At 38.7% G+C, this 18,587-nt stretch overlaps 1 pseudogene; it reads right to left on the bottom strand.

The window, feature by feature from the left end:
- The window catches only part of LOC109563586 (olfactory receptor 5D18-like), a 32,530-nt pseudogene extending 22,534 nt beyond the window's left edge, over positions 1–9,996 (bottom strand).
- Positions 9,997–18,587: the final 8,591 nt, after the last annotated feature.

The following is an 18,587-nucleotide window of genomic DNA, read 5'->3' as shown; positions in this document are numbered from 1 at the left end:
GACATGGAGGAGAGTTGCCTCCATGCATAATAAAATTCTCATGGTATTACAAAAGTTTGCTTCCAGAATGCAAATCTGTAAACTGCAAAATTGTGTTGTTATGAGTCTAATAAAAACCTATGCTTTTTGGTCAGGATAAAGATAGTGAAACTTACCTTATAAAACTGACCCTACATTTTCACAATGGATCAAGAGTCATTCATGTACTACTCACCTTCACACCACCTTCTAGGCATTTTGAGAATGGAGAGTTAGGTTGAGGATGGAGCTTCCTAGTAGTAGCATCAGTTCAATTCAGTTCAGTTGCTCAGTCATGCCCGACTCTTTGTGACCCCATGAATCGCAGCACGCCAGGCCTCCCTGTCCATCACCAACTCCTGGAGTTCACTGAAACTCATGTCCATTGAGTCGGTGATGCCATCCAGCCATCTCATCCTCTGTCGTCCCCTTCTCCTCCTGCCCCCAATCCCTCCCAGCATCAGGGACTTTTCCAATGAGTTAACTCTTCGAATGAAGTGGCCAAAGTACTGGAGTTTCAGCTTCAGCATCAGTCCTTCCAGTGAACACCTAGGACTGATCTCCTTTAGGATGGACTGGTTGGATCTCCTTGCAGTCCAAGGGACTCTCAAGAGTCTTCTCCAACACCACAGTTCAAAAGCATCAATTCTTCGGCGCTCAACCTTCTTCACAGTCCAACTTTCACATCCATACATGACCACTGGAAAAACCATAGCCTTGACTGATGAACCTTTGTTGGCAAAGTAATGTCTCTGCTTTTGAATATGCTATCTAGGTTGGTCATAACTTTCTTTCCAAGGAGTAAGTGTCTTTTAATTTCATGGCTGCAATCACCATCTGCAGTGATTTTGGAGTCCCCCAAAATAAATTCTAACACTGTTTCCACTGTTTCCCCATCTATTTCCCATGAAGTGATGGGACCGGATGCCATGATCTTAGTTTTCTGAATGTTGAAATTTAAGCCAACTTTTTCACTCTCCTCTTACACTTTCATCAAGAGGCTCTTTAGTTTTGCTTCACTTTATGCCATAAGGGTGGTGTCATCTGCATATCTGAAGTTATTGATATTTCTCCCGGCAATCTTGATTCCAGCTTGTGCTTCCTCCAGCCCAGCATTTCTCATGATGTACTCTGCATATAAGTTAAATAAGCAGTGTGACAACATACAGCCTTGATGTATATTGTATATCCCATATGAATATCATTTTCCTATCTGGAACCAGTCTGTTGTTCCACGTCCAGTTCTAACTGTTGCTTCCTCACCTGCATATAGGTTTCTCAAGAGGCAGGTCAGGTGGTCTGGTATTCCCGTCTTTCAGAATTTTCCACAGTTTATTGTGATCAACACAGTCAAAGGCTTTGGCATAGTCAATAAAGCAGAAATGGATGTTTTTCTGGAACTCTCTTGCTTTTTCGATGATCCAGCAGATATTGGCAATTTGATCTTTGGTTCCTCTGCCTTTTCTAAAACCCACTTAAACATCTGGAAGTTCACGGTTCATGTATTGCTGAAGCCTGGCTTGGAGAATTTTGAGCATTACTCTACTAGCGTGTGAGATGAGTGCAATTGTGCGGTAGTTTGAGCATTCTTTGGCATTGCCTTTCTTTGGGATTGGAATGAAAACTGACTTTTTCCAGTCCTGTGGCCACTGCTGAGTTTTCCAAATGTGCTGGCATATTGAGTGCAGCACTTTCAAAGCATCATCTTTAGGATTTGAAATAGCTCAACTGGAATTCCATCACCTCCACTAGCTTTGTTCTTAGTGATGCTTCCTAAGCCCACTTGACTTCAAATTCTAGGATGTCTGGCTCTAGGTGAGTGATCACACCATCGAGATTATCTTGGTCGTGAAGATCTTTTTTGTACAATTCTTCTGTGTATTCTTGCCACCTCTTCTTAATATCTTCTGCTTCTGTTAGGTCCATACCATTTCTGTCCTTTATCAAGCCCATCTTTGCATGAAATGTTCCCTTGGTACCTCTAATTTTCTTGAAGAGATCTCTAGTCTTTCTCATTCTGTTGTTTTCCTCTATTTCTTTGCATTGATCACTGAGGAAGGCTTTCTTACCTCTTTTTGCTATTCTTTGGAACTCTCCATTCAGATGCTTATATCTTTCCTTTTCTTCTTTGCTTTTCACAGCTATTTGTAAGGCCTCCCCAGACAGCCATTTTGCTTTTTTGCATTTCTTTTCCATGGGGATGGTCTTGATCCCTGTCTCCTGTACAATGTCAGGAACCTCAGTCCATAGTTTATCAGGTACTCTATCAGATCTAGTCCCTTAAATCTATTTCTCACTTCCACTGTATAATTATAAGGGATTTGATTTAGGTCATACCTGAATAGTCTAGTGTTTTCCCTACTTTCATCAATTTCAGTCTGAATTTGACAATAAGGAGTTCATGATCAGAGCCACAGTCAGCTTGTTTTTGCTGACTGTATAGAGCTTCTCCATCTTTGGCTGCAAAGAATTAATCAATCTTATCTCGGTGTTGACCATCTGGTGATGTCCATGTGTAGTCTTCTTTTGTGTTGTTGGAAGAGGGTGTTTACTATGACCAGTGCATTCTCTTTGCAAAACTCTATTGGCCTTTGCCCTGCTTCATTCTGTACTCCAAGGCCAAATTTGCCTGTTACTCCAGGTGTTTCTTGACTTCCTACTTTTGCATTCCAGTCCCCTATAATGAAAAGGACATCTTTTTTGGGTATTAGTTCTAAAAGGTCTTGTAGATCTTCATAGAACCCTTCAACTTCAGCTTCTTCAGCATTACTGGTTAGGGCATAGACTTGGATTACCGTGATATTAAATGGCTTGCCTTGTAAACGAACAAAGATCATTCTGTTGTTTTTGAGATTGCATCCAAGTACTGCATTTCAGACTCTTTTGTTGACCATGATGGCTACTCCATTTCTTCTAAGGGATTTCTGCCCACAGTAGTAGATATAATGGTCATCTAAGTTAAATTCACCCATTCCAATCCATCTTAGTTCGCGGATTCTTAGAATGCCGACGTTCACTCTTGCCATCTCCTGTTTGACCACTCTAATTTGCCTCGATTCACGGACCTAACATTCCAGGTTCCTATGCAATATTGCTCTTTACAGCATTGGACCTTGCTTCTATCACCAATCACATCCACAGCTGAGTATTGTTTTGGCTTTGGCTTTGGCTCCATCCCTTCATTCTTTCTGGAGTTATTTCTCCACTGATCTCCAGTAGCATACTGGGCACCTACTGACCTGGTGAGTTCATCTTTCAGTGTCCTATCTTTTGTCCTTTTCACACTGTTCATGGCATTCTCAAGGCAAGAATACTGAAGTGGTTTGCCATTCCCTTCTCCAGTGGATCACATTCTGTCAGACCTCTCCTCAATGACCCGTCTGTCTTGGGTAGCCCCACATGGCATGGCTTAGTTTCTCTGAGTTAGACAAGGCTGTGGTTCATGTGATCAGATTGGCTAGTTTCCTGTGATTATGGTTTCAGTGTGTCTGCCCTCTGATACCCTCTTGAAACACCTATTGTCTTACTTGGGTTTCTCTTACCTTGGACGTGGGGTATCTCTTCATGGCTGCTCCAGCAAACCACAGCCACTACTCCTTACCTTGGACGAGTGACCCCTCCTGACCTTGAACGTGGAGTAGTTCCTCTCGGCCCTCCTGTGCCTGATATGCTGCCGCCCAACTTCCGGCAACCCAGCATAGAGTTTACATTATCTTGGGTGTCTTATATTTTACAGTATTCCTATCAGTCTACTCACATCCTTATCTGACTGCTTTCTCTAAGATTAAGTTTTCTAGGAGTCATGGAATAGGTTTTCCTGCAGCCCTTTATATATCTGGCATCCTTTGGATTGAGAGTTGTTGTACTTTCACTTTGCTATCTGGTAACTTCTAATATCCTGAAAGATATGTAACATTTTAAGAATACTCAATTAATCATGTTTACCTCCATAGGTCTTATGCAACTTTTCCCCCCTACTTACTCATCTTTGAATATAGAGTCAAACACACAATTCATTGGGAGATTTGCTGTAAACCATTTCCCAGTGGATCTGGGGGGAAAAGATGTTCCTTTAAGAGCTTAAACAGAAGGGAAGTTATCAAACAATCCTGGTGTCTAGTAGATATTTTTAAAGCGCCACTTCCTCTTTTTAGGAAATATAAAGAGACTCATGGTTTTTCTGGGAGGAAACGATGGGAGAGCTTATACTTGTGCAGCTTGATGAATTCCAAATTCCTGCATAAAGAGGCAAAAATAAGCTTCAAGTAAGAGACTTTATGTGGAGCCTGAGGGCAAAATGCAAATCTGGTCTAAAGCAACTGAGTTTCTATTCTAAGAGGTGGAACTCCAAGAACCAGTTAACTTGAAAAGCTAGTGGAAGTAGAGAAGTTACATTTAGAGAGCAGATTCCAAAAGGGGTCCTATCTCATGAATAAGATGTAAGGAAAATTGTATCAAACTCTAGAAAAATGTAGCATTTTCTTGATTTTTTTTTGTCATTGACCTGCATAGAAAGCTCTCTTCAAATAGCTTTATGAGTAATTTTAATAAAAATTTGATAAGAAAGTTCTAAGATAACTTCTCTAGAATTCTCATGCACCAGAAGCTGTTACTTAAAAACAGAAAAACTAATTTTGCATACCTAATACCAACACTTACTCATCATTTATTGCATTTATGTATATAAGAAGTGGTTCCTGAGCCTTTATCATATCATGCACTTTGGAGAAGGCAATGGCAATCCACTCCAGTACTCTCGACTGGAAAATCCCATGGACAGAGGAGCCTGGTAGGCTGCAGTCCATGAGGTCACCAAGAGTCAGATGTGACTGAGCGACTTCACTTTCACTTTTCCTTTCATGCATTGGAGAAGGAAATGGCAACCCACTCCAGTATTCTTGCCTGGAGAATCCCAGGGACGGGGGAGCCTGGTGGGCTGCCGTCTATGGGGTCGCACAGAGTCGGACACGACTGAAGTGACTTAGCAGCAGCAGCAGCAGCACTTTGTAAGAACTGAGAATGCAAAAGTAAGGAAAACCAGATGAAGCCCTGTTCTTATAGCTTGCTTTCTGTATGGGGAGGGGTAATTTGAAAATAAACAGTAAACACACACACACAAATATATACAATATTTCATTTGATTACAACTGCTAAGAAGAAAAATAAATCAGGAAAAGGGGATGGAGTGGGGAACAATAAAGGGTAGAAAGAAAGGGTAGCATTAATTGAAATAAGTTAGCCAAAGAAGTGATGTTTACTGTGGTAAAAATTCTCTTATCTCAAGAAAGTGAGGAAGTTAGCCATGAATACATCTGAAGGAAGAGTATCAGGCATGAGAGCAAATGCCAGTTCAAGATATTAAATTCATGACAACATTTATAGAAGTAGTAGTAACAGTGACAGCAGTACCCATGCAATATATTAAATGCACAATATATTTTCATCCTTTGTTCTGAATAATTTCTGTTTATCTTTATGCTGGTATAAGTTTTTTTTTTCTTTTTCTTTTGATGCCCATAAGGGATTTTATGTGCTTGTGTGTGTACACAGAAGGGACTATTCAGAGATTTACTTTTCTTTTCAATTATATTCTTAAAACTTCAATTGCAGATTCACATGCAGTTCTAAGGAATAATACAGAGGATTCTGGGCATGCTTCATCTGATTTCTTTCAGTCTTGTGTGTGTGCGCTCAGTTATATCTGACTCTTTCCTACTCCATGGACTGTAGCCCACCAGACTTCTCTTGTAAATCTGGAGTTCAGTAAGACCACAAGGTACTGGCTTTGGTACAATCCTACTCAAATTTCACATTTTATATACACTTATTTGCATATGTGTGTATATAGTTCTCAGAGAAGGCAATGGCACCCTACTCCAGTACTCTTGCCTGGAAAATCCCATGGACGGAGGAGCCTGGTAGGCTGTAGTTCATGGGGTCGCTAGGACACGACTGAGCGACTTCATTTTCACTTTTCACTTTCCTGCATTGGAGAAGGACATGGCAAACCACTCCAGTGTTCTTGCCTGGAGAATCCCAAGGAAGGGGGAGCCTGGTGGGCTGCCATCTATGGGATCGCACAGAGTCGGACACGACTGAAATGACTTAGCCGTATATAGTTCTATGCAGTTGTATCACATGTTAATTTGTGTGGCTACCACCATGTCAAGATACAGACAGTTTCATCTCTCTTAGGATTCTCCATGCTGCTTCCGTATCATCTATCTACTCATGATGCTGGTCCCTAACTCTCGGCAAGCACTAATCTGTTCTCCATCTCTATAATTTTGTCATTTTGATAATGTTACATAAATGAAAGCTTGCTGCATGTAATCTTTTATGGTTGGCTTTTTTTTTAACTTAACATAATTTACTTAAGATTCATCCAAGTTATTGCATTTATCAATACTTCATTCCTTTTTTCTGTTAAGTAATATTCCATGGTATGAGTGTATTACAACTTGCTTAATCAGTCATCCGTTGAAGGACATTTAGATTGTTTCCAGTTTTTGGCTAATTTAAATAAAAATACTATGAGCATTAGTTTGTGAGTAGTCAAGTTTTACATGAAACTAAGTTTAATTTCTTTTGGATAAGTGCACAAAGATGAAATTGCTACATCATATGGTAAAGGTATATGGTATATTTAGCTTGTAAGGGACTGCCAAGATGTTCTCCAGAGTGGTTCTATTATTTCACATTTACAACAGCAATGTGTGAAGAATTCAGTTTCTCAAAATGAACTCCAGCATTTGGAACTGCCATTTAAAAAAATTTTTAACTATTCAAATAAATGTTACTTTGGTCTTTTAAAGTTTGAAACTATTAGTTAAACTAATAGTTTAAACTATTAATTACTATTATTATTATAATTATTAATATATAATTATATATAATATATAAAATGTATATTAAAATTCTATATAAATATATATAATTATAATAAATAATATATACTATATAATTATATAATTATTATTATAATTATAAATTATTATTATTAGAAACTAATAGTTTAAACTATTCAAATAAATGTTACTTTGGTCTTTTAAAGATTACCAAATTTAGAAGTTCAAAAGACATACTTCATTTTTCAGTACATGTCTGCAACTTGTGTGGATTATTATTCTATTGATATATCTATAAAATTTTAGCAATAATCTTTGAGGGGTCATTTAATAGTATTTGGTATCAAAAATTTAAAAACTTTTAAACATTTTTGAATAACATTAAAATAACATTTTAAATAATATTTTTATAATATAAATATAATAAAATATAATAATGTTTTTATAAATATACTTATAGTAAACACAATAACATTTTAATAATATTTTTAAAATAAAATATAATAAAATATAATATTATTAAAAATATAAAAATAAATATAAATATAATGAAAAATAATATTTTATAAATATAATAAAAATAACAATATTTTTATAAATATAAATATAATAAAATATAATATTTTTATAAATATAAAAACAATAAAATATAACAATATGTTTATAAAAATAAATATATTTATATACTTTATATATATAATTTATAATGATAAATCATAATTTATCATTATAATATATTTATATAATTTATTTAAATATATATTAAATATAATATAATATATTTTAATATATTTATATATGAAAATTTATATATAAATATATAATTCTTATATAATATTAATATGTATAAATATATATGTAATTTATATAAAAATATAAAAATTACATATGTAAATTATATTATTATCATTATATTATTATTATATCATTATTTAAATTATATATTAAATTATATGACATATATAATATATATAATTAAATATTATATTTATAAAAATATATAATATATATAAGTAAATTATATGTTATATATAAAATATATATGTAATATATATTCTATATATTTTTTATATATAACATATATAATTATATATAATATAATACTATTATATAATAATATAGTATCATATATATTACATATAATATTATATAGTCTAATATATAATACTAGATATATTATATATTGATAACATATGTAATATATAATTATATATAATATATAGTATATAATATTATATATATATATATATATAATATATGTTATATATAATATAATATAGTATCATATATAATATAATATATATTATATAATATTATTTTATATATATCATACAATATATTATTATATTTAATATATGTATAATATAATATATATATTATATAATTAATTATAGATATATAATATACATAATATATTATATATATTATGTATATTTTTATAATAGTTATAATTAATATATAATATAATGATATATGATATATATTTTATATATCAATATATATTTATGTTATATTAATATATAAATATTATATATAATATATATTTTTATATATTATATGATATACTATACTATAATATATTATATATAACATATTATATATTAATAATATAATAATAATCAATAATATTAATAATTATTAAAACCATTAATACTTATTTTATATTAATATATAATATAAAATATATAATACATATTTATATATATTGCAATTCGAGAGGAACCCCATGCTTCCCACTGCAACCCGTGAATAACCACGATATTCTTCCCTCAACGCGAGATGAGGCCATTTTCCAGAGCAGTGTCTTGAGAGAAACCCCACGTTCCCTCTTGAAATGTGAAAGGGTACTTGACAGCCTTGATGCAACTCAGGAAGTTTCCCCCGAGATATCCATCCCCATTAGAGAGGAACCCCGATTTCACGCCACAACTCAAGAAGAGCCCCGTTTTCCCCCTCCTCTAATGAGATGAGGGTCGATTCCCCTGCTTCCTCTGGAAAGGAATCCCGATGTTGCCGGCGGCCCTCAGGAGGAGGCCGGTCTCCCCTTGAAACTCCAGCGCATCCCCAGCAGTCATGCCTCAATTCGAAAAGACCCCAATTTCCCCATCCACTCCAGATAAGCCTGATTCCCCTGCATGGACTTGACTGGAACCCCGAGGATGGACTCAAAACACGAAGGGAGGGGTGATAGTCCTGTGGCACCTTGAGAAAAAGCCCCAGAACCCTGTGTCCACTCGACAGGAAGCCTGACACCTCTTTGAAACCTCGAGAGGGAAGCGGAGTTCCAAGCCTCCGCACGAGATGAGGCCTGACTCCCCTGTTGAAACTCCATAGGAACCCCGAGATCCATGTCAAAACTGAAGAGGCACCCTGAGGTTCCGGCCTCAACTCGAGATGAGGCCCTATGCCCCTGCACCGACTGGAGAGGAATCCCGAGAAGCCCCTCGCAACTCGAATGGAGACGACTTTCCTGAGGCAACATGAGCGGGTCCCTGAAGTTCCCATCGCCACTCGAGAGGAACTCCACGTGTCCTGTCGCAACTCGAGCAACCCAGGAGATTCTCCCCTCAACACGAGATGAGGCCCCTTTCCACTGCAGAGTCTCGAGAGAAATCCCACCTTCCCTCTTGAGCCTCGAAAGGGTACTTGACACCCTTTAGGCAACTCAAGAAATTCCCCGACATACCCGTCTCCACTCAAGAGGAACCCCGAGTTTTCCGCCACAACTCAAGAAGAGCCCCGCTTTCCCCTCTTCATCTCGAGATGAGGGTCCATTCCTCTGCTTCGTCTGCAAAGGAATCCCGACATTTCCATCGCACATCAGGAGGCCCGTCCCACCTTGAAACTCGAGAGGAACTCCAGTGGTCGTGCCACCGTTCGAAAAGACCCCGATGTCCCCATCCACTCGAGATAAGGCCTCATTCCCCTGCAAAGACTCGAATGTCACCCCGAGGATCAACTTATGACACAAAGGGAGGCCTCAGAGCCCCGTGGCACCTCTAGAAATAGCCCCTGTTCCCTACCTCAACTCGACAGGAGGCCTGACACCCCTATGCCACCTCGAGAGGGAAGGGGGGAGTTCCATGCCCCCAACACCAGAGGACGTCTGACTCCCCAGTGGAATCTCCATAGGGACCCTGAGATCCCTGTCAGAGCTGGAGAGGAACCCTGAGTTTCCCGCCTCAACTCGACATGAGGCCCTAGTCGCCTGCACCAACTCGAGAGGAATCCCGAGAGGCCCCTCACAACTCCAAAGGATTCCTGACTTCCCAGAGACAACATGAGAGGCTCCCTCAGGTCCCTGTGGCAACTCGAGGGAACCCACACTTCCTGCCGCAGCTCGAGAAACATCTTGAGATTCCCCCTTCCATGCGAATTGAGGCCTGATTCCCCTACCGTGACTCCAGAGCACTCCCGTGCACACCCTTGCAACTCGAATGGAGACTTGACTTCCCTGAGGCAACACGAGAGGCTCCTGAGCTCCCGGTGGTACCTGCAGAGGAACCCCAAGCCTCCCGCCGCAACTCGAGACAAACCACGAGATTCCCCTGTCAACGCGAGATGAGGCTCTTTTCTCCTGCAGCACCTCGAGAGCAATCCCAGGTTCCCTCTCAAAACTAGAGAGAAAGCTTGACTCCCTTAAGCAACTCAAGGGGGTTGAGAGATCCCCGTCACAACTTGAGATGAAAGCCAAGTTTCCCACCACAACTCCAGTAGAACCCCGTGTGTCCCACCTCATCCGGAGATGAGGGCCCATTCCCTGCTTCAACTCAAGAGAAATCCCAACTTCCCCTCGCACCACAGGAGGAGCGGGTGGGAGGGTGTTGGTAGGGTGCTAGGAGGGTGGTGGGCGGGTGGTGGGAGGATTGTGGGAGGGTGTTGGGAGGGTGCTGGGAGGGTGCTGGGAGGGTAGTGGGAGGGTGCTGGGCTGGTGGTGGGAGGACTGTGGGAGGGTGGTGGGAGGGTGGTGGGATGATTGTGGGAGGATGGTGGGCAGGTGGTGGGTGGGTGGTGGGAGGATTGTGGGAGGGTGTTGGGAGGGTGCTGGGAGGGTGCTAGGAGGGAGGTTGGTGGGTGGTGGGCGGGTAGTGAGAGGGTACTGGGCGGGTGGTGGGAGGATTGTGGGCGGGTGGTGGGAGGATTATGGGAGGGTGGTGGGCGGATGGTGGGAGGATTGTGGGAGGATTGTGGGCGGGTGGTGGGCGGATGGTGAGAGGATTGTGGGAGGACTGTGGGCGGGTGGTGGGAGGATGGTGGGCGGGTGGTGGGCGGATGGTGGGAGGGTGTTGGGAGGGTGTTGGGAGCGTGTTGGGCGGGTGCTGGGCGGGTGGTGGGAGGATTGTGGGAGGGTGTTGGGAGGGTGCTGGGAGGGTGGTGGGCGCGTGGTGGGAGGATTGTGGGAGGATTGTGGGCGGGTGGTTGTCGGGTTTTGGGAGGGTGGTAGGAAGGTGCTGGGAGGGTGGTCACCATGTCTCAAAATCTCTGCGTGAAGTTGGTGTCTTGTTGCTATCTCAATATTCTGTGATTCTATATCTATATGTTCTGTGATTCACTTGTGTTTAGCTCTTCAGATCCCATCCTACAGATCAAATGTGATCAACCACTTCTTCTGTGATCTTCCCCCTCTCTTGTCTCTTGTTTGCTCTGATGACACTGTGAATCAATTGGTGCTATACATTGTGGCCACCTTCAGTGAGATTATCACAAGCGTGATCATCCTTATCTCTTACTTGTTTATTCTCATCACCTGCTGTCTTACAGGGAACAATCCTTTTCATTTATTGCCGGCTCCACTCTGGCAACAGCATTGGCATTGACATAATGGCCACAGTGTTCTACACTGTAGTGATCCCCATGCTGAACCCCCTGATCTATAGTCTGAGGAACAAGGATGTGAAAGAAGCTCTCAGAAAAGTGGTGAGCTCCAAAATATTTTCCTAGTGGGACTCTAAGTCCCAAATCAGAGGCTGGCAGAAGGGTGAAATGGTGGACTCAGTGTTGGAAGTGGAAGAGCAGTCAAGAAGAGGGTACCTTGGAGTGAGTCTTTTTGACTCACTTGTCCCTGACTCAATGGATATGAGTCTGAGCAAACTGCAGGAGACAGGGAAGGACAAGGAAGCCTGATGAGCTGCAACCCGTGGGGTCACAAGTATCAAACACGACTTAGTGACTGAACAACAATCTTTGTACCTTGTCAACTTATAAGAATAGAATTGAACATATTTCAAAAATTGCAGCCTACTTCTTTGCTTTGATCCACCTAAAATGTTTTAAGTGGGTTTGGGTAATGGGCTGTTAAGACACACATATTTAGTTTGCTGTAAAACTTTTATTATCAGACCCACCTCAGATCGTCAGGCATTAAATCCTGGAATTTGAGGACCCTTGCTTTACCAGATATATGCATTGCAAATATTTCCTCCCACTCTGCTGCCTCTTCTTTCTGTTGATCATTTCCTTTGCTGTGCAGAGATTTTGACAAACACGTGGTGGCAATGGTGTGAGGTGTTAACAAGGTGGCACATCTCAGCTCACCTGGGGCTTTCCTTGCTTTAGAGCTGTGAGTCATACACATCAGATAATTAATTTCCTTTAGTTATCTTTCCTTACAAACAAGACTTCTTCCTTAGACTAACATTTCTGTTAAGATCATCTCTACTTCTCAAACCTAGAACCAACTGGTTCTAGATGTTTCAGCATTAAAGGCAAGAGGTCCCACATAACAGTGAGAACTCTTGATGGCTCTGTGTGTTCAGATATCCAAGGATTTAAGGATCAATCAGAAGGAAATCTTGCCAAGTCAATTCTCATTGTTATAAATTATTTATTGATTATAATTTTCAGAGTTTCTCAAGCTTGGTACTATTGATATTCCGTGTTGGATTTTTATTTTTATAGAAAGCTACCCTGTGCATGCTACCATGTATAACAGCATCTCTGACCTCTGTCCAATCACTCTGGTACATTCATTATGACAATCAAAAATGCCTCCAGATATTGTCAAATGTCCATGTGGGGGGCGGAGAGGGGGTTCATAATCATCTGTAATTGAGAAATATTGCCTTATTTCCTTGTAGATTTTCAGGTTCTTCTGTCAGAATTATGTACAAATTAAACATCTCGTTTCTTATCTCCCAAATGATGCTATTGTATAGTTTAAACAATCTGTTTTATTTTTGAATCTGGAATACACTGGTATCTAAAATCTTTATCCTTGTAATTTCTTCCCATTTTTTTTTCTTTTTGCTCTTGTGAGTAAGCATTTGTTTTTCCCATGCTCTAAAATCTGATTTGGAGCTGAACTTTTTGATTCTTTGTCTCCAGAGGTTCATTTTATCCTCCTCAATTCAGTTTTGTTTAAATATCTACCTCTGTTCCCTTGCACAATTCTTCCAAAAACTTTCAGAATTCGAGAGACATGTACCTGAAAACTCTCAGAGACCCTCTGCTTCCCCACTCCCAGGAAACACTTGTTCAGGACACTACTACAAAGGAGCTCAGCTAAGCCAGGCCCTCTCTACAAAGCTTGATAGAAAATATGCACTTCCTGTTCCTAATACTTAGTGTTGGCAATGACCCTAAATTTCCCCCAAAAGACTATTTCTCATGAAAGAATGAGTGAACCTAAGGTATCTTTTAGATACATTACATGGTAAAGAATATCCATATATTCTCAGACCTACAGACAGACCTGCTGGTGGAAAAGGCACTCTACCTTCCAGCCTCTGGAGGTCTCAGCAGTTTGGGGAAGAGGTTGAGACATGTCTCTCCACTCCCTGTGGCACAAGAGCCCTGGAGAAAATCACTTGCCTTATTCTTCAGAGGCCGCACGGCAAGCAATTACAATTAATTATTTCTTCCTCATGTAATTCTATTTTCTTGGAAAAGCTGAAGAAACATTAACAGCAGCTTTAGAAACATTTATTTATGAAAGTTAAAAGCTTAAATGTCTTCTCCTCATGCTCCATAATCATCCCATAGACTCCAAAAATGTTGGATAATAAAAAGTCACAGCAAAATTTATCTTTGTTATTTAATAAATATTTCTCTTTTTAAAGTATACTTCTTAATTTTATTTTTTTAAGATTTATTGAGGTATAATTGACAAAAACAAATTGTACAGATCTAAGAAGTTTAGTTGATGTTTATATATGTGTGTATATGCATATGTATATAGTGAAATGATCACAATCAAGATAATTAGCATATCAATTACTTCATGTCTTATAATTTTGTTTTATTTTTCTTCATGTTGAAAATAGTTAAATTCTCCTCTTACCACGTTTCAAGTATAAAATGTTGTACTGTTAATTGCACTTACATTGTTGTGCATTTTCAGAATTTATTCATCTTTCATAACTGAAACTTTGTCCCCTTGACAAATATCTCTTTATTGTCCCCTCTTCCAAGACCCAACGCTGTATGGGTACCCTTAAAATTTAAGAGGGTGTGTCATGTTGTGTTCTTACCACAATATAATTAAAAATAAATTAAAAATAAATATAAGTACATTATTATTTTTAAAAAGTAAATTTTAGTGCATTTTTTCAGTTTCTTGCCCCACCCCCCCAACCATCAATGTCACCTTTCTTGTCTAGAATCCAGTCTAGGTACCACATGGCATTAAGTCATCATGTCTTCCAAATCTCCTTCATAGATGCTTCTTCAATTTTCTTTTCTTTTCTTTTTTTTTTTTGGCTCTTACAATTCTAAGGGATACTGGTGAGGTATCCTGTAGAATACTTTCAAATGTGGACTTTCCTAATGATTTTCTCACATTGGTTTAAGGGAAGGAATATCACAGAAGTAAAGCTTCTCTCATCACATCATATCAGGGGATAAATGAGAGCCACATTAAGCCACTATGGTGATGGTCACCTTTTTGTTTTACTTCAGGTAGTCAGGTAATATTGGCCACGTTTCTCTAAAGTTGAATGCGAGATTTCCAATGTAGTTGAGTTGATAACAATTATTTCTAGACTGTTTTTCCTTTTAAAATTATATAGTTCATGTTTTCTTCAAGAAATGTGTGTTATTTCAATAATTCAATATCTAAAAGTAATCAATGAAGTGGATGTGGTGATGTAATAAAAGAGGTATTTAAAAGGAACTAGATCATTTTCCCAACTTAATGTTTAAGCTTGTAAATATTTCTGTTTTAAGTCAATAAATCATGAAGAACTCTTCATTCTAATGCCATTTGATTAGAGTGAAAGTCTGGAAGAAGAGGGTTATGCTTGGCATATTGTAGTCATTCAATTAATATTTGATAATGCTGACTTCTATAATAACATACTTTTGATAAGTGTAAAAAAGTATCAGAGTGATGAAAAATCTGAGAGGAGTAACTTAAACATGTAAATTTTCATATGAAATGCTCTTAACAGTGTTCCAGTTTTTCAGGGACACAGAAATTACATCAGAGAATGGTGATTTTAATAACATTTAAAACATTTAAATAAATGTTTTATTTAATTTATTAATTTTAAATTTTATTTAATTTTAAAACATTTTAAAATGTTTTATTTAATGGTGATTTTAATAACATTTAAAACATTTAAATAAAACATATAAATAAATGTTTATTTCATGGTTTTAAGAGAATGAGGCAACAGATAGTTTCTAGAGTTTACACCCCAAAAGATGTGACTCTGAATATAAGAATATAGCCATCACTTCCAAACAGGACAGATTCTGCTTTCAACATCAGCAGGTATGCATTACATTTTAAAGACAGATTAATATTAATTTCAGTGTTGGGAACCTAGGGAAAAAAGTGTGGAGGGGAAATTTACCATTTATATATAGATATTCTTGAGAATTATCTAGTCATTGAAAATTGCCTTTCTGAGGTTTCAAGGGAGAGGAACCGCATGCAGCCTACAGAGCTCTGTATTAAAGCTGGCTCAGCTGAGCTCCTGAGTGAGCATGTGTGGGTACTCAGTGCTTCAGTCCTATACAGTGCTCCTCTATCCATGGGATTATCCTGGGAAGACTACTGAACCAGGTTGCCATTTCCTCCTCCAGGGGATCTTCCCGACCCAGGGATCAAACAAGGGTTTTCTGTGACTCCTGCGTCCTCAGGCAGGAAGATTCTTTGCCATGGAGCCACCTAGGAAGTCCAAGCCCCATTTGGAAAACTCAGCAGTGGCCAGAGGACTGGAAAAGGTCAGTTTTCATTCCAATCCCAAAGAAAGGCAATGCCAAAGAATGCTCAAACTACCACACAATTGCACTCATCTCACACGCTAGTAAAGGAATGCTCAAAATTCTCCAAGCCAGGCTTCAGCAATACGTGAACCGTGAACTTCCAGATGTTCAAGCTGGTTTTAGAAAAGGCAGAGGAACCAGAGATCAAATTGCCAACATCTGCTGGATCATGGAAAAAGCAAGAGAGTTCCAGAAAAACATCTATTTGTGCTTTATTGACTATGCCAAAGCCTTTGACTGTGTGGATCACAATAAACTGTGGGAAATTCTGAAAGAGATGGGAATACCAGACCACCTGACCTGCCTCTTGAGAAATCTGTATGCAGGTCAGGAAGCAACAGTTAGAACTGGACATGGACCAACAGACTGGTTCCAAATAGGAAAAGGAGTACGTCAAGGCTGTATATTGTCACCCTGCTTATGTAACTTATATGCAGAGTACATCATGAGAAACGCTGCACTGGAAGAGACACAAGCTGGAATCAAGATTGCCGGGAGAAATATCAATAACCTCAGATATGCAGATGACACCACCCTTATGGCAGAAAGTGAAGAGGAACTAAAAAGCCTCTTGATGAAGGTGAAAGAGGAGAGTGAAAAAGCTGGCTTAAAACTCAACATTCAGAAAACGAAGATCATGGCATCTAGTCCCATCACTTCATGGAAAACAGATGGGGAAACAGTGGAAACAGTGTCAGACTTTATTTTTGGGGGGTCCAAAATCACTGCAGATGGTGACTGCAGCCATGAAATTAAAAGAGGCTTACTCCTTGGAAGGAAAGTTATGACCAACCTAGATAGCATATTCAAAAGCAGAGACATTACTTTGCCAACAAAGGTCCGTCTAGTCAAGGCTATGGTTTTTCCAGTGGTCATGTATGGATGTGAGAGTTGGACTGTGAAGAAAGCTGAGCAACGAAGAATTGATGCTTTTGAACTGTGGTGTTGGAGAAGACTCTTGTGAGTCCCTTGGACTGCAAGGAGATCCAACCAGTCCATTCTGAAGGAGATCAGCCCTGGGATTTCTTTGGAAGGAATGATGCTGAAGCTGAAACTCCAGTACTTTGGCCACCTCATGTGAAGAGCTGACTCATTGGAAAAGACTGATGCTGGGAGGGATTGGGGACAGGAGGAAAAGGGGACGACAGAGGATGAGATGGTTGGATGGCATCACTGACTCAATGGACGTGAGTCTGAGTGAACTCTGGGAATTGGTGATGGACAGGGAGGTCTGGCGTGCTGCAATTCATGGGGTTGCAAAGAGTTGGACACGACTGAGCAACTCAACTGAACTGAACTGACTGAAACAAGAGATGCCTGGAATGTGGGATTAGGAGAGTTCTGAGAATCTGAGGAATGTGCATTGTCTTGCTACTACAAATGTTTGTGAGGTAGAAAGGGCAAGTATTTTTAAAAAGAGAGAGAGATCAAGCAAACTCTATAATGATAAAAAGAAAAAGAACCATTTTTACTTAAGAAAATAAAGTGGCTCTGAGAGCAAATATTATAACAAAATGGGGGTGGTGGGATGTAGGATAGCTATATCAAATGTAACATTAATTTAAAATGAGTGTTTAGGAAATTCCCTGGTGACTCAGTGGTTAGCACTTTGCCAATGCAGGGGTGCAGATTTGATCCCTGGTCAGAGATCTGTAATCCCACATGCCTCATGGCCAGAAAACCAAAACATAAAACAGAAGCGATATTGTCACAAATTCAATAAAGACTTTAAAAATGGTCCACATCAATAGAAAATAAATAAATAAAATAAAATGAATGTTTAAGCACCTTAGATAAATTAATTATATTTAAAACATCCAGCTTTGTGATAGGATGTCTTCAATATCCAAATTTATGAGTTTAGGAAGAGATAAGAATCTTGAGTTCTTTGTTTTGCATATGATCTGATCTCTTCATTGACGGCCATCTGAAAATATTTCTCAAGTTGTGAAACTAGAGAGAACTTTACCAGAAATGATACATAAAGAGCTTCTGGTTCTGGTTCAGTAGGATCTTAGCAGTATTGGTCACCAGTTAGAGAAATGCAATTATTGTATATTACTATTTTATCATGAAATGTTTCCATAGTACAGTGCTACCTCAAGTATTTAATCTTTCTTCTTTACAGGCAATATAGGGACAGAATAAATACCCTATGTGCCTTGAAGAGAGAAAAAAGAGAGAGAAAGGCCAAGAACTGGGCATTTCTAAGTTAGAATCTTTAATAAGGATAGCTATTCTTTCTGAGAGAATATTTTTCTCAAATTTCTTTCTTTGATGCTTTCTAGTATAGCTCTGTGATATGAATACTTTCATCAGGCACATTCCCAAAGTCTCCTGTTTGTCATAAATTATGTCATAAAGTATGATAATAAATTTGTCATAAAGTATGTTAATAAATAAAGAAAATAGCATCTGTACCTTGAACAAGGATCAAGATTACTGTAGACTAATGGATAATTGCTGGGAGCCTGGATCAGGGTTCATGTCATAGATGTGTAGACTGGGCCT

This window comes from Bos indicus, chromosome 24 (genome assembly GCF_029378745.1).
Source record: "Bos indicus isolate NIAB-ARS_2022 breed Sahiwal x Tharparkar chromosome 24, NIAB-ARS_B.indTharparkar_mat_pri_1.0, whole genome shotgun sequence".
Lineage (NCBI taxonomy): Eukaryota > Metazoa > Chordata > Mammalia > Artiodactyla > Bovidae > Bos > Bos indicus.
Note: the sequence above shows the minus strand (reverse complement) of the source record. Positions and strands in the feature narration are given on the sequence as shown.